Raw genomic sequence first — 16,442 nt, 5'->3', positions numbered from 1 at the left:
TGAGATGGCGTGTTTGATGATGCGGCAGCTCGAACCAAATAAGCGCGGGGTAGCTCCAGCCTTGCAGCTGGTTTGAGGGCGGCGGGCGGGCTGCTGGGGCTGCCTTTCTCGCATTCAGCTGGGGGGTTACGCAGGCTGGTAGGGCGCCCAGTCACAGCGAGCACCTCCACCAAGCAAGCAAACGACGGGTACCACGTACATGCCATTCAATGCACCACCCTGCTCCTCGATTGTCACTTTTCACACAGAGAACGAATGAGTTCCGAAAGCGTCAAGAAAAAGGGTATGTAGATTATTCACCAATGAAACAAAAAAAGAAAAAACTATCACAAAACGTGTGAGAGAGACATCATCAGGCTGCAGCGTCTCTCTCCCGGAGCCCGAGTCCTCTTCTCCCCCAGAGAAAGAAATGTCCACTAAGTGAGGTGTCCATTTCGGAAAATGCTAACGATGTTATAACTTCCGCCCGCAAGCATGATGCATCAAGGAAGGCAGGCGCGTCCGCTATGCTGTCATCAAACAAAAAAGAACCCATCAATAGATATCGAAGCAATCTGCATAATCTCTCGTGCGTATGGAGCGCGAAGATTTTGTTCCTCTCATTCACCCCAGAAATAAATCGCCAAGGGGCCCAGGGTGAATAAAAGAAGAGAGTAATATTAAGGTACAAGAAGGGGGAAAAGTAAATGCTGGTGTTGGGGTATGGAGCAAGGGGAAAGTGTGAACAAGAAGGTGAAAAGGTTGGACATAAACCTTTTGAAGGCCGGTCCATAAACGACCTCTTTTTTAGCATTCTACTCATGGCTGTCCCAAAGCCTGGGCATTGCAAAAATCGTTGGTAAAACATAAAGGCATGTCGAAAGGAAAAGGACAGGGAAAGGGAAATAGGCATTGAAGCAAGTATAAGTGTATGGGGGTATTCAACTTCCTTTCCCTTGGCGCCGGTAAAATCAGATGTGCAATCTGTACACGAATGGAGAGAGACCGGCAGGACTGCGAGCCGCTTAGAAGCAGTTCAGTGTGCTCTTCTTCTTTTTCTTGTTGCTATTGTTGAGAGCGGCCATGCGCGCTTCGAGGTGGGCGCGCTCGGCTTCAACGCGTAGTCGAGCATTGCGCTCCTCTTCAACTGCCTGGAGGGAATGGCGAGCCATGCTACGCTCCTTCTTCATCACGGCAAGCTCATCTTCCAGGGTGGTGCACTTCTTCCTCCAGTTCTCCAAGTCTTGTTTGGTCTTCTGGCTTGAAGACTCTAGGTCGGTCAACGCATCTTCAAGGGTTGCCGTAAGCTGTTTCTCGGCGAACAGGTGCTTCTCAATAGTGCGAATGCGGGCCTCCTGGTCCTCGACGAGCTGGGCCTGTGCAATGTCCTTACTCTGGTGACGAGATGTGGGGGGAGAAGGTGCGTTCGTCTGAGTCGGTGGCGGACTTCCAGGAAGAGGAGGCAGAGGGATGGCTGGTGGAGGGGATGGCAACGAGTTGTGCGAGTTGCTCTTTCGCAAATTGGAATCTTTCGAGTTCGACCTCTGAAGGTTCTCACGTGGATCAATCGACTCGCGGTTAGAGTGTCGCTTCGCGTCCACAAGTTGAGACTGGAATGGATGGTTAGCCAAATCTATATAGAAAGGGGGTATCAAACTCACCTCCAGCAGTGCGATCTTAATACGTGATTCTTCTACCTCCTTCTCAATTTCATCTCTGCGTACCAAGGCGTCTTGAAGTTCCCGGCTACGCTCAGTCTGCAGAGCTGAGAGGCGGTTGTTGGCTGCCTCGTGTTGATCCCAGTTCGAGCTCAGCTGGTCCTCCAGTTCTTGCACGAGGCGGGAACTCTTGCGCTCCTTGTCGCTGACCTTTTCAAGCTCCTTGAGCGTCTCAGCATTGATAACTTCGAACTCTTTGACGGTGCCCTTAAGATTCTCGGCAGTCTTGACAGATTCTGCAAGTTCTGCACGTGCGGTTTCCAGATCCTTGATCGCCTGGTCCATCTTGGTAGTAAGAGACTTCCTCTCGTCGACCAGAGACATGATCTGACTTTGGATCTTGGTGGCATCCGTCTCTTGTTCAAGAGCCGTAGCTACGGCACCCAAAAGCTCCTCCATCTCAGCCTTGGCTTTGGTGAGATCAGTCTGAAGACTTTCCGCCGAAGCTTCGCGTGCAGCAAGCTCAGACGTAAGCTTTTCGAGCTCTTCATTGTGCGACTGTTTGAGGGAGTCAAGACCTTGCTGATGAATCTCGATCGCCGACTTGTGCTCTTCGATCTGGCTCTCTAGGTTCGCCACTAGGGAGCGATGGGTCTCAAGCTCCTTTTCTGTCAGCTGCCGTGCCTCGGCATCCTCCTCGACTTGCTTGATGATGTTTGCATAGGACTCCTCGAGCTCTGCAAGGCGGGCGGCGTTACCTTGGGCGGTGCTCTTGTGCTCGTCAACCTGGGCTTGTAGAGTCGCGACCAATTCGGCATGCTTCTCCTTCTCCTGCTCCAGCTCTGCCCCAGCCTGGGTACCCCAAGCTTGCTCGGCTTCGGCAAGGCGTGCGGTATGCTCCGACTCGAGTTTACGAATGTTTGCCTCCAGCTCCCGTATGGCCTGAGAATGCTGTTTTTCGGACGCTCGGGTAGCGTCAATCGCTTGCACATGCTTAGACTGCCACTGAGCAATCTCTTCTGAGAGTTGGGCGAGCTGGGCTTGGTGTGAGTCTTGCTCCTCATCAGCGTCTCCATCAACCGACTTGGAGCTAGTTACAAGGAATCGTGGAGATGGCGGGACCTCCAAAACACTTTGCTTCTCAAGGTCAGCCTTGAGATCGGCGATCTCGTCTTGCAACTCCTGTTCTCTTAGAGCGCGAGAATCCTGAATTTCCTTCAGTTGCTCTTCATTCTGTCTAATCTGGTCGTGCATGGTAGCGACGATAGAGATATCGAGAGGTGAGGCCTTCAAGCTCGATCGCTCCTTGGTGAGTCCGGTGATCAAGGTCATCTTGCCTTCCATTTCCTTGCGGATGGAGCCAATTTCAGTCTCAAGCGCTTGCACCCGTTCAGATCGCGAGTGCAATTCGGTCATAATGGCGTTCAAGTTGAGTTCGAAATTTTGGATGGTATCAGGCTGTTCCTCAAAATTCTCAAGAGCGATGTTGCGCAATGAGGCAAATGCTCGGTTAGAACGATCATTAGCAAGTACGTTCTGACTCGACTTGCGACGGATGATGTGAGCTGTTGGTGAGCTAGGACGTGCAAGTTGAGCTTTGGCGACTTCCGATTTCAACTCCTCTACGTAATCCAGGGTATCTTGATGTTTGTCTTGTAGATCCACGTAGCTGTTGTTCAACTCAGACATTCGCTGTTCCTTTTCTGAGTTGAGCAGCTTCAAGGCCTCGAGTTCTCGGACCAGTGTCGACTCTGTGTATGGGATGTCTTCTTGAGGGTGAGCGTTGGCTTGGGGGGTTCCCGGGTCGGACGGTTCGGCCCCAGCGTCAGTTTCTTCATCAGCGTTGGAAATACTGCTAGATCCCGCCAAGGACAACTCTGCGGATAGATTACGCGAGGGCTGCGGTTGGCCGTCCACCTCTTTGAGTCCATTGATTCCCGTAGTTGACAAGAAAGAGGTGGGTCGAGATCGGTGTCGGGCTTCGTCCATTGCATCTTGTAGAGCAGCTAGAGTACGCAAAGCCTCCTGGTACTTGTTCTGGAGTCTATCGTAACCTTGCACTGTTCCTTCGTGCTCCATGCGAAGATCAAAAAGCTCTTGTGTGACAGATTCCAACTTATCATGAACATATTTAGACTGAGCCGGACTCTGCGGCTCGTCGATGGGCTGTTCTGTGGAAAGAGTGTTGTTGGTGGTTTCCGGTACAGTGGCCTGGTCATCTTCTACGTTGGCGGCATCCACGGCTCGCGACCGAATCGTTCCAGCAGTCGTAGGTCGCTCGCTACCTTCCTCCTCTGCGATCACGTCCACACTAGAATTGAACTGCCTATTGCTAACTTCGGAGGGCCTCTTGGAATGACCGTTCACGAAAGGATCTTCGCTCTTCCCATCGGTCTGGCGAACATTGTCTAGTTCATGGAGCAAGTTGTCGAGCTTTCCAATGCTCCTCTGGCGTTCTACAACGTGCTTTAGACGTTCAATCTCCCGCTGCATGAGTTCGACTTCTTGCTCGTTCTCAGCAAGTCGCTCTTCCAGAGTAGATATGTACTCCTCGCAACTTGATTCATTCTCTCGTGCCTTCTGTAGCTTCTCGCGAAGGTCCGTGATGGTAGTGTCGTTCTTCTCAATGCCAGTGGCTGAGCTGTCGACTTGTGCTTCTAGAGTCTTAACGTATTCCTCATTACTAAGCTCTCGGTCGACGGACTTCTGAATCCTTGATTGCAACTGCTGGGCCTGGCTTTCCAAGAAAGCGATTCGGGTTTCCTTCTCAAGCAACTCACTTTCGTTCGTCGAAAGCGAAGATCGAGTTGTCGAGAGCGAGGACTCTAGACTCTGAATTGTTTTCTCGTACTCAAGAACAACAGACTCGACGGCTTCTGCAAATGAGTTTGATCGCTTGAGCCGTTCCAGGGCAGAGTCTCCAATGGCATCCTTGAGCATTGGCGTATCGGCGGATTCGTTGTCGCGAGCCTTCGTAATCTCGGAGATGAGCTTGGCATGGCGAGTGCTCAAGGCATTATAGTTCTCCTGGATATCAAGCAGCTGGTTATGGAGCTCAATCTCGCGTTCCTGTTGCCGTTCTGATCGCTCCGTTGGATTGGTCTTTTTCCTTTCAGTTCGCTCGGAAATTCTAATTTGGTCGCGCAGGAACTGGACTTCGGCACGCAGTCGTTCGATCACTGCTTGCTTGTCGCTGTCGTCGGAGACTTGTTGGATCTGAGGCTTGATCTGGATAGCACGGGCTCGCTGCGCGTACTGGACCGTGTTCAGAGTCTCGCTGTTGTGGAACTCGGCAGGGTTGACACATGCAATCATGTAGGTGATCGCATTACCACCAAGAGAATCTTGAAGAAGTCGGGTAAGCTTGGAGTCGCGATAAGAAACGTGCGAACCGTGCGAGCGAGACGACAACTGAGAGATGACTTTTCCCAAACTGGCCAGTCCAGCATTGATCGCAATACCTTCCTTTGCTCGGTCACCCTGGGCCTGCGTGTTTTTGAGCCTTTCGCTACCGGCCAAATCGACAAAATGGAGCTTGCTGTCAACCGTGATCCAACTCTCGCTGCTGCTACCGGACATGGCCTCGATAGGGACGGACATACGTTTTTCACGCGTCGAAGTCACGGCAGGTGAACTCTTCTTCTGGACCAAATTCAAACTAAAAACTGCGTGGGAACGAGAAGATTTCGCGTTGACGGCTGTGGCATCCGTCTGGCGGATGGAGGAGCCAAAATTGAGCGCATTGAGTAGGTCCTCCACGGAATTGATAGGGACCTGTGTCAGGCCGGTCAGAAGAATACGACCTTTCGTGTCTTCACGTATCATAACATTCGGCCGTTCATGAGGAGCCGTATGTTCTGGTAGGAGCAGATCGCGAAGCTGCTCGTTGTAGATCTCGACGTAGGTAGCCTTCATCTGCCAGTTCCTGTTCGCGGAAGACTTTGTGAATGATTGCATTCCCACAGAGGAAATTCGTGAGGGTGCGCGGATGCCCGAGGTAGATGCGCGGTTGTTCGTGCCTTCTAGCTTCTCAAACAAGTCGGCTGCTGCACGAGGGACAATTCCTATTGAAGGGTCAGAGACAAATCCATAGAGTTCGTGTGGACTCGAGTTGTGCATACCCATCACGGTTGGATCACCCTGGTCTTGAGGACCTGTGGTTCCCATCGTATACGACTTTCCCGCGCCGGATTGGCCATACGCGAGGATGGAAACATTATAACCTTGTATGAAGGAGCTTACGCTCTCGGTGACGTATTGGAATACGCCATCCTGATCGATGTCTGGGCCAAACACGCGATCAAAGACGTATACTTGTGGGCCTCGCGGGGAGTCGACGGTCAAGCTCGATGCGGAAGTGACATGGCAGGTAGAACCGCGGAATCGCTGAGGGACGAGGTCGAAGCCTGGATCATCGGGCTTGAGGGGTGGACGGACACGGACAGCTGCATGTGAGAGAGAGGTGTTAGAGCTTGTGTGTACTGGCTGGGGAAGCGAATGCTAGTGGGAAAGCTGGGAGAAACCTACCGACTTTGACTGCGGTCTTCGCATCATCGTCCGAGGCGCGACTGCCTCCACCGTGCTTGCTGCTCATACTCAGGCGGCTGGAGCTTCTATTTGGGCGGAACATGGCGCTCATGGGCCTCTGAATCCCGCTCGGGGGAGAGGCAGGAGGAGATGCCATTACGAAAGGCAGGCGGCAGCGCCGTTATCAGAAGTGAGGGTCGTGCGCAATGTCCAATGCGACAGGTAGGCGCGAGTGGTGACAGCGAAGAATTCGAGGCGGCGCCCGTCGAGAGTAAAGTGATTGTGGGATTCTGTTTAACCCGGCCGTCATGCGAAATGGGCGAGAGCTGGGATTGGTGCGCTGCGGTGCTCGCGAGAGAAGAGTGGTCGGGAGTTTAGCCTGGAGGATATCACTGTGGATGATGAAGGAGCGGGAGGATTGAACACGCGCGTTGCTGGCGCCGAGAGGGAGGGAGAGGGCCCGATGGCGACGGCAGATGCGGATTGGAGTTGATATTACTATTGTTGTTGATGCTGATGTCGTGGTTGTCGTGGTTTCGTGATTGGTGTTGGTGTTGACAGGCGGTGATGGTGAAGGGGTGGGGGAAATTTAGAGTATGAGAGAGTGTATGAAAGGGGACAATTATTAATTCTCTTCTTCCCGGTGAATGAGAGAGGTGTCGGAGAGGTGAGAGTAGTAGTACTTGGTACAGCACAGTGAATGCACAGTACTACTGTACATACATGTACTGTGTATACCTCTAGTAATACGGGGCAAAGAAGGTAGGTAAGTAGGAAAGTCAGAGAAGAGACCTCTGTCCTGTGAAGAGGAATAGTAAGGGAACAACGGGAGTAGACAGACGCGTGAGAGACAAAAAGCAAAACCCCTACAGTAACTACGAGTGCTAAGACAAGACTGAGGGTTGAGTGTAGGTACGGAGTAATAGTGAGTACACAGACACACAACTGACAGGCCCAAAAAAAAGTGGCAGAGATTCCCAAAGGGCTCTAGTCCGAAATCAAGTAGTCAGGGCAGGGCAATCAGGGGTTCCGCAACAGGCAAAGCCACACACATACGAGCACAAGCAGAAGCACAAGCATCAAGTTAGTACGAGTAGAAGCACAAGCACATGAAAATGAAGAAGAGGAAAAAGAGGAGGGGATGAGGAGTGTGGTACGCTTGCACTTTGGTCCGGCACGCAGCTAACCAGAGGACGACTGGATAGAACAGCCAGGACTGGTGATTAATTAAAATGAATTCTGAAGGGTGTGCGACAGAATACAAGTGGTTGGACAAATGAATTGAACAGAAATCATACAGCTAAACTCGTCTTGTATGGAGGGAAATGGGGGGGATTGGGGGGGGGATGCGGGTGGGCGACGGACGGCGGCAAGGCGTCAATCCCTGCCGAAGGACAACGCCCGCGCAGGCACAAAAGCAGCACCCAGCAACGCAGCAATGCAGCAACGCATAACAAGGGGACAAGGGGGGCAGGGGAAACTGTGGGTAGGCAATGGGCATAGGAAGACTGCACTGCAGCACTAGCATCTCGTACTTTTTTGTTACTTGAACGTGAACTTGTGCTGTTCCTATCCTATCTACAGTACTAATTAACTAAACTTTACACTAAATCCTTCCTTTTCCTCCTTCAGGGTCTTCATGCTGAAACCCGTCTCTACTAGTAGCTTTTATGAGCATTATCAGTTATGGTGTTATGCTACTTTCTGCTGTAGCCAGGGTCCCCCCCTTCCCCTATGCTGCATTGCCGTACCAGTCCCTACCCGTCAATTCTTGCCTTGTCCCAGCACTACTACAATATCTAATACATGGTGAAAGTAATCAATTGTATCTCAGTCAATGGCGACATGCCGTTACTTGTTGCGTCGCATCTATAGTTTACATGTAAGTGCGGAGTACTGTTCCATGTCCAGTGCAGAGGATAGGTACGGAGTGCTCTGTACGCACATGCTTAGTATCCCTCCCGCCATGCATTCGTGCCATGCGGCCACGCGACGAGCGGCTACTCTAAAATTATGAAATGTAGAGTAAACGTGCTGTTGTGTGACCTCGCCATTCCCGGTTACTGCTACTCTATCCAGACTCGAGGTAGAGTGGTATATACCTCTCTACGGAGTAATACTCCGTCCTACAATACAGACTTCTCGCTATAGACATCTCAAGATCACTATCAGGCATGTGCTCGTTCCACTTTGGCTCGCTATGTGGATTTACCTTTTGTTTATAATTGTCTTGTTATTTTCAGCAAGTTCAGTTGAGCAACATTGCGCTATATCACAATGCGGTGATGCGTAGGAGCATCATCGAATCGCGCTTCCATCGGCTGGCATCATTGAAATCCTCTCCCTTCCCCCCTAACTACCTACCTTTCTAGCCAGCACTAGACATCTCTACTTCAATATCCCCCGGCATTGAAGCTACACGGTACCCTACCCGTTGCGCAAGTCACTCGAATTACTCAAGGCCAATACCACCTGCGGTCTCCCGCTGTTGCTGTTGTACGTGCGAAATTGCCCGAATCACACGGTCCCGGTCAGTGCTGTTCCTCTGGTCCCTTCGAACCGTGCCAACTTTCCCAATATCAGACACATTCCCGTCGACCCAACATGCAATTGGGTTGACAGGAAGACGGAACCGCGAACCGCGGTCATCATCTTGACTTCCCCAGGCCATCTTCACCCTGTCTGGCATTGTACCAACATTCAACTTCGTAGTGCGGTCAGGAGCACGCAATGAACTGTCATGTCCCTTCGTCCTAGCCCAGAGCTAAACTCGTGTTGACGATCGTAACAAAAGTGGCGCCGGACCTGTTACCCAGGTTTCTCGCAGCCTTCTGCCACCATCCCCTATCGAGACGCGAATTGAACGGCCAACTTCATCCTTTTCCCCCCTTCCTATCGCGTCGTTAACATTTATCGTGTCATGCTATGCTGTGGAATGCTGTGTAGCGCTGTGTTTCTATTTTCAGTCAACTCTTATGGCCCATGGAAGGGTTCTCGAAACAATCAAAGACTCAGCTCGTCAATGCCATTGACCCTGTCGTTCATGCATCCCTATTTGCCACGATGCATCTGTGACACCAAAACGAAAAAGCACAAGTTGGGAATGGCAGCCGTGGGAGAGACTTCCAGCCGCCTCACAAACGCCCTCGTACCCCACCATAGGAAACTAATACATTTATGGTATAGGGCCGTGTTTCAGCAACGGGAAATCCCACGCTAGACTTCGAGGCGAACATTCTCAATTCTTTCTCTCCTGAATCCTGACTTGCAACGCCCGCGGGCAATGTTCGGTCGCGGTCATGCTCAGACTCGCAATCATGGCCACGGTCATGGTCATGGTTACTGTCACGGCTTTGGCTACAGCCACGGTCGCACAGTGGTGCTCGACCTCATGCAAGCTGCAGCTGCCATCTGTGATTGATCTCCGATATCCTCTTCTCGTCAACAAGCCTCTGCTATTCGCAGGAGCAACATGCCGCTACCGGATTCCCGGCATTCTCAAAAGTATTTTACTTTCTTTCTGTCCATGATACTTGCCTGACCAAGTCAAGCCGACTCGATCGGATAGTGCACTGTTGACTGAACTGCGTATCTTGCAGTTGCACGACGAGCCATCGACATGTTCCGTCTCTACCGTCTTGCGTTAATCCACATACAATTCCTGCGCGTGGCTGCCCATCCACCGTTATTCCACCCGCTGTAGTTCGTCAATCCACGACTATCACAGCTAGTACAACGGTCCATTTAGTTACAGGACTCCAAGAAGAAAAGAAAAGAAGACAAAAGGAAGAACAAATCAAAAGCTCGGCAATTCTTGCCGATCGTTCGACGTTGCGCCCACACTCATACCCAAGTCTGGCGCACCCAACTTCAATTGTCGTTGCACCTACATACGGATGTGCCCCCACTTCATATGCAATCCTTCGCTCTGGCTCTGCCTCCAGATTAACAGAAGAAAAGAAAACAAGATACAATTAGTTGCTTGCCCAGCATGTAACTACAACGAATGGTCCGTGCCGGTCACCTCTTGTATCACGGCTATACTTGCAGAAACAATACCGCCGTTGGCCCAATCCCGAGCTTACATCCCCTCTTTTTCGTCTGCAGTGTGAAGATGCAAGCGCAGCTCGTATCCTTGCATTCCCCTACCCACTCTCTTTACTTCTTCAAGTCTTGGCTTCCACCATTGACTGCATCTTTTGTTTTCGATATGCAACAATCAGAGCACCCAATATTGGACTGTCCAGGACTGCACACTGAATGCCGTCCTGTATCAGAAAGAGACTACACGCTATCTCCAATTCACTCCTCCTGCCGATGCTAGTTCGGTCCGAGGGGTTATCGCGCTCACACCATCATGAAGAGTACCTTCCGTATGAAGTGATATCTTCGATCCGCACCAGGGTCGTTTCCCGTTGCAAACCTCGTGTATCTCGCCAACATTTCTAACTTCCCCAGCCACCCCAATTGTTCCCCTCTGGATTCGATGCTGCTGCTCAGGACTTGTGCGTATTGCGTATCGTACGAAATGGCTGTTATGGACCAGTAAATTTGGCACGAGTCCAGTATAGCTGGAGTAATACCCACCCGTCTGACTTGCTTACACAGTCACACGGTTAGCAGACGGGCCGAGCCATCTGTCGACATGTAAATGCACATACGGAGTACATTACCTGTGCTTATCATTCATTATGATCTGAGAGATGTGGTTCTATACACATTGATCATACTCGCTGATTGAGACAGAGCCGCCACATTCGATCTAACACACGGTACATGGCATTCTGGCCTTCTCAAACATTGTTATTTCCACTTGGAGATCAACTGATCTGCAAACTTCTACACCGCTAGTGACTGTAGTCATCCTTTGAGAAATATTACCAGGATGTACACTGAAGCAATGATGCCTTATCCATCATGGTCAGCAAGGTCACTCATGCACCTCGAAGTCCCGCACTTTGCCCGATCCTCACAATTATCACTGCAGAATCACAACACCTGAATCCTGCCAAATAACAAGATTTCATACAATCTGGAGTTTGAACTGCTACAGACCCCGGTTTGAGCCCATCTTTTGGTCAACATTTAAGGTTTGCGAGTGGAAATGCCCCACCAATTCCTCTTTATCCGCCCACTCACAGGTCCGGTACAGCAGAACGGCAGTGGCCAGGTCGCTATGTAATCGCATCCCGGATTGCATCAATGCAATTGCGGGGAACTTTGTGTGTAAGTTGGTCGACTGAATATTGGAACAGTGATACTTCAGAAAAATTCAAGATTGCAACTGCCCTCGTGAGCATTTACTGCAGCGCGCTACTCCGCTTGACATTTCCATTCCTTAGCAGTGAACCCAATATTAGGCTAATCGTTATTGCATCCAGACCTCAACGAGTCAAGTCTGGCAGTCGACAGCTCTCGACCTCGCATGATTCAGAACTTTGCATTTGGACGGGTATGGGTCTGGGGAACTCGCCGTTTAAAACCGCATATCCGGTTTGCACCGTTGCTTCAAACCATCCGTTCGCCCATGAAAAGGTCAATATCTCTAGCCAAAAGAGTACTTTTGGTTCAAGAGCATCAGTTGCCACAATTTCAATGTCATAGAAATCGCTTGCAGCCAATGGCGAGACACAACTCCTTAGGATGGACGTGGACATCAAACAAACGCATGCTCTCCTGCGCTAGATCGCAGCATCGCTAAAGTGATAGACATTGTCGGTGCTCCACAGGCCACGCGACCTAGCTAATCATAGAAAACCTCCCCGGAAGATCTACCTCGTTGCACTACTCCATCAACTTAAAGCCCAAATTCTTTTTGTACGGACTCGGTGGGGCCGATGCTTGCTGCCTCGCCATCATCAAAAAGAAGGAGGACTTTCCAAATCTACACACCACCAACACGTATGCTCATAATTCCTGAATCTTGAAACCGCGACATGACAAAGTTGCTACATGCATATCTAGTGTCGACAGGGACCGAATGAAGGAGCGAACTTCAAATGACAAAGTTTCATTATGAGGCGCAAAAAGTGAAGGTCATGCGAATGCCGAACATCCAAGTAGCGCCGCTTCCCTCCTCCATGTCAAATGCACAGCCAGGAGCCCAAAAAGTTGCAGGGACAGCATATCGCAATTTTCCTGTTTGCTCGAAGCGGTCTGGCTAGCCACAGACGATCTGAGCTGTAGCGTATTGACGCCGATCTTGGCCGTCACCGGTCACCGCAATGCTTGACGACTCCACGTGTGTAGTCGAATTTCATTTGAACGTCCCTTTAGGCCGCGAGTCTCCATTGACTTGGGAGCTTGGGAGATCTGGATTTCATCGTAATCGGATATTAGTTTGGCCGCTGAACGTTTTCATACTGTGGGAGATTGCTTCAGTACTTCAATATCGCGAATTTGCCATATCCGTATCCACCTAAAATGGCACTTCGTCAGTACAAATGAAACCCCGACAATATCAATTGTATCCAATAGTAACAGATTTGACTGTTCAAACAAAACAATACCTCGTTGCTACAGTCAATTCCCATACCTCAAAGCATTATATACGAGTAATGAACCTTAGCATTATCAAAGTTTCAAACCACCCCCGTCCAATGAAACTCCACCTCAAATACGCATTACACATGAAACATAAAAGAGATTCCAAGAAGAAACAACAATATTCAAACATTCCAAACCATTCTCTCATAGCACTCAACCTCTCCTCTTAACCCATCAATACCTAGATACACACACACAGCCATCCAAACATCCTCAACCCCCCATCCACAACCATCCCGCCCGCCGAGTCATCCACCCGCATCCAACGCATAAACATCCCCTCCCAATCCAGCAACAACCACATCAAACCCCAACGTGCAACAGCAAATCACCCTCACGCCGCGTTCCACAATCTCCTCCACCGGGCCGTCCTAAGCTTTCCCTCTCCCCTCTTCGTGGCTTCCAGCTCGGCTACCGATCAAAGTGCCGCGCGCTTCCTTGCTTTTGCGATCGCGCGGGGTGCAGCGGGAGAAAGAGATCGGAGGAGGGGAGGGGGCGGAGGAGGGGCTCGGTTATGTATAATTGATGAGATATTGCATATTTTGTGGAGTTGGAGTTTTCTTCGCGGAGGGGTTGTGGGTAATATGGGACTGGGTTTTTGACAGCGTGAGTGAGTGCAAGAGGGGAGAGGATGAGGAGGGTTCTGGGGGTGGGGGAAGTGAGTGATGTGTTTGAGACTGCGCTGTTTGTTTTTGTGTGGTAGGTTGATGGGTGGGTGGTATGTGGTGACAGTGTGGGACAGAGAGGTTGTGAGGCGAGCGTCACGGGTATACATAGATGAGATTTTCGATCGAGGACTACCATTCTCTTTGAGAACTGATGCCATATCCCGTGAAACGCTTGTGAGAGAATTGGCCAGTTGATGATTAATACAAAATGGGTGAAATACCTCTGCGACCTCACTTCTTGGTGATGGTAGCTATCTCTGGGGTTTGTGTCTCTCCATTTACATCTCTCACTTCGAGAAACTGATAGAGCTCTGCCATATTCAGACAATGATAGACTCGCGACCTCATCATTTTTTTTCTAAAGAAGTTGTCCTGGATAATGTTGATGGGTCCAATGTGGTGATGTATCTGCCTTCATCGAGACTTCGATCAAGCAGTGAGGTTCCTTCGACGACCAGTCCCACTCCCGCAATCGAAGAAGGAAGCTTCAGGGTGAAGCATCCCAGTCTCATCTCCCACTTTAATTTCAACATTACTACATTGCGTCGAGTGTTGGTGTTGCTGAATTCTCATCCATTCTCATTAAGGTTGTCAGATATGTAAATTGGAACGAATATTATATTTTGCAGCACTATATGACTCCACTCTTTCATTGGATCTTCCATAGAGGTTGTATCAAAGGAATGTGCCAGTTTTGTACATTTTAATAATAAACACAGCGTACTTCGTAAATTAGTGCACTTTCAAGCCAACCTTCACGCTCCAGTCCCCTCGCCATATCTGGAGATATCTACGGCACTTCGACAAGAATAAAAAGGCTGGGGGCTCATGGTTTGTCTTCCATGGAGCATACTATGTTTTGGCTTTTTTGGATTTATGGGTCTTGGGGGGGGGTTTCTACTTTGAGCGATGTCAGTGAATGGTTGGTATTTGGGACGAATTCAGTGGAACAAGTTCATAATATAATTGAAACATATATATATTCGAGAAAGGGAAATGCTCCGTCAGAGTCTGTTTTTTGTTATTGATAGGTGATAGATAGCCGGGTCGCTGGTTGTTGCTTTATTTCGTTTTAGAAGATAGAGAGGAAAGGAATCATCACTCATATAGGTTATTATTGGTATGTTGAAAATAAACTCTCAAAACTTCAACTAGATGAATACATAAAGGCTAAATGTTTAGTGATAATAAGACACGTCATAAACCATATCGCTCACTTGTTATTCTTTCAAAAAGGTACAACAAATAGGTTATACCAGTTGTTCTACAGTACTGATATCAATCGAAGCCTCCTTTGAAATACTTGAATGTATTGGTACTAGAAGATCAAGGTTACAGAGCACAAGTCCGCCCCAGGCTACAGACTACAATTAAGAGAGATGTGTGAGGTATGGTATATTGAGTTATATAATTATGGGAGGTATCACAGATATTCGATCCACTATGTTCCTGAGCCAAACATGTGTACTTGTCTGTACACGTAGAGGGATATTTCTCAGTTACAGGAAGTGGCGAGGTCCTCCATGGCTGTGAATCGAGCATGAATTCGAAAACTCGAATGTTAGCGGGTGGTGGACATCTCGGGGTGGATTCACTGACCGCCTCTGCCGCTTCATATTACGAACTATCTCGATACACAATACCTTCAACAAACCACTCAATTTATAATTACGAGTATACGAACATTTCATCGGCAAGTGATGATTTGATGAATGTCATTTCCAATAAGAATTCGGAACGAGTGGGCCACATTTAAGTATAGTCGCCATTGCTTCGACTATAGGATTGACAGCACGTCTTACTCAAGATTATGTTCACCCATGTGCTCAGAACCGACTACACATTTTTGTTATTGATATTCCGATGGCCAAGTTATTCTAAGAAAGAGGCCCGGAAGAAGTTAACCCACTACAAGCAACAATAAGATCACCAGCCGTTCGGAAACATGCAGTCGCACATGCATCTGTCCGGTTCCGCGTAAAGTGGATGTAAACCATCGACTATATACGGCCGTCCGGGACAAGCTCACCGAAATAGCAAGCGCAGCCTCCAATCTTCATGGATCTAAACGTACACTCGATCCCACTGGCGATGCTCTACTCTGCTCCACAGCACTACAGGTTTGGGCTCAGATGATCAACGGCCCTGAGCACCTTCAAAACTGATTTGCCGAGAGCGACCGATAATTCGACAAGCAAGCAAATTCTCCGAAGAATCACATTTCTCCGTTCCAAATTTCCCATGTTTGCCTTTCATTTCCCACGGATTTTCTTTCATGGCCAACAGGAAGAGTCTAGATGGTCGACAACTAGCATCTCTTATAGACGTTCATCCTCTGCAAAAGTAATTACATAGCTGCTTTAAGTAGATGGTTCTTTTACTCATAACTTTCCTAATATTTTGACCAATAAAATAAACTTTGTGCAAAGTATTGTACGAAAATCCAACAGTCTTGCTGATCACAATACCAGTTTCTAGCTCTTGCTTCTTGAAGAATAATCGTCGCCCTCGGTTTCGGGTCGAATCTTGGTACACTAACCATCTAGTCCGCTGCATGCGAGATCCCAATTTCGAATCGGCATTTTCACTCGATCGTGCTAAGATCTTGCTCTTGCCGATTGGGGCGGAGGAAGGGAGGAAGGAATCCCATCTGCGTCGTTAAAAAGACTTGTTCAATTTCATACTTCTCCACTGTATGTAAGTAATAACGGAGAAAGAGAAAATGCACCATTATAGCGCCGGTATGCCATGGAAGATAGGCACAGTCTTAGGTCCATGAGATATTTGAGACACAAGGCACGTAGGCTGTTGCATGGAGTTGAATGGACGGGATGACAAGCCGCGCTCGTGTGCGTCGCAGACGAAGGATGCTGGCGGACTGCGAGTACGATGCATGTCAGTAGTGGAGCAGAAGAGAGGGCCTGGGCTGGTATTCTCGATACATTAGACGAGGGCATGTGGGGACGCGGAGATAGGGACGGTATGGGCCATGTGTCGTCAGTAATAGCGCAGCGTTGCGTCGCATCGCGTCGTTTTTGGGTCCGTGGTCGATGGTAGTGTATTG

This window comes from Aaosphaeria arxii (genome assembly GCF_010015735.1).
Source record: "Aaosphaeria arxii CBS 175.79 unplaced genomic scaffold BU24scaffold_2, whole genome shotgun sequence".
Classification (NCBI taxonomy): domain Eukaryota; kingdom Fungi; phylum Ascomycota; class Dothideomycetes; order Pleosporales; genus Aaosphaeria; species Aaosphaeria arxii.
This window is presented reverse-complemented; position numbering follows the sequence as displayed.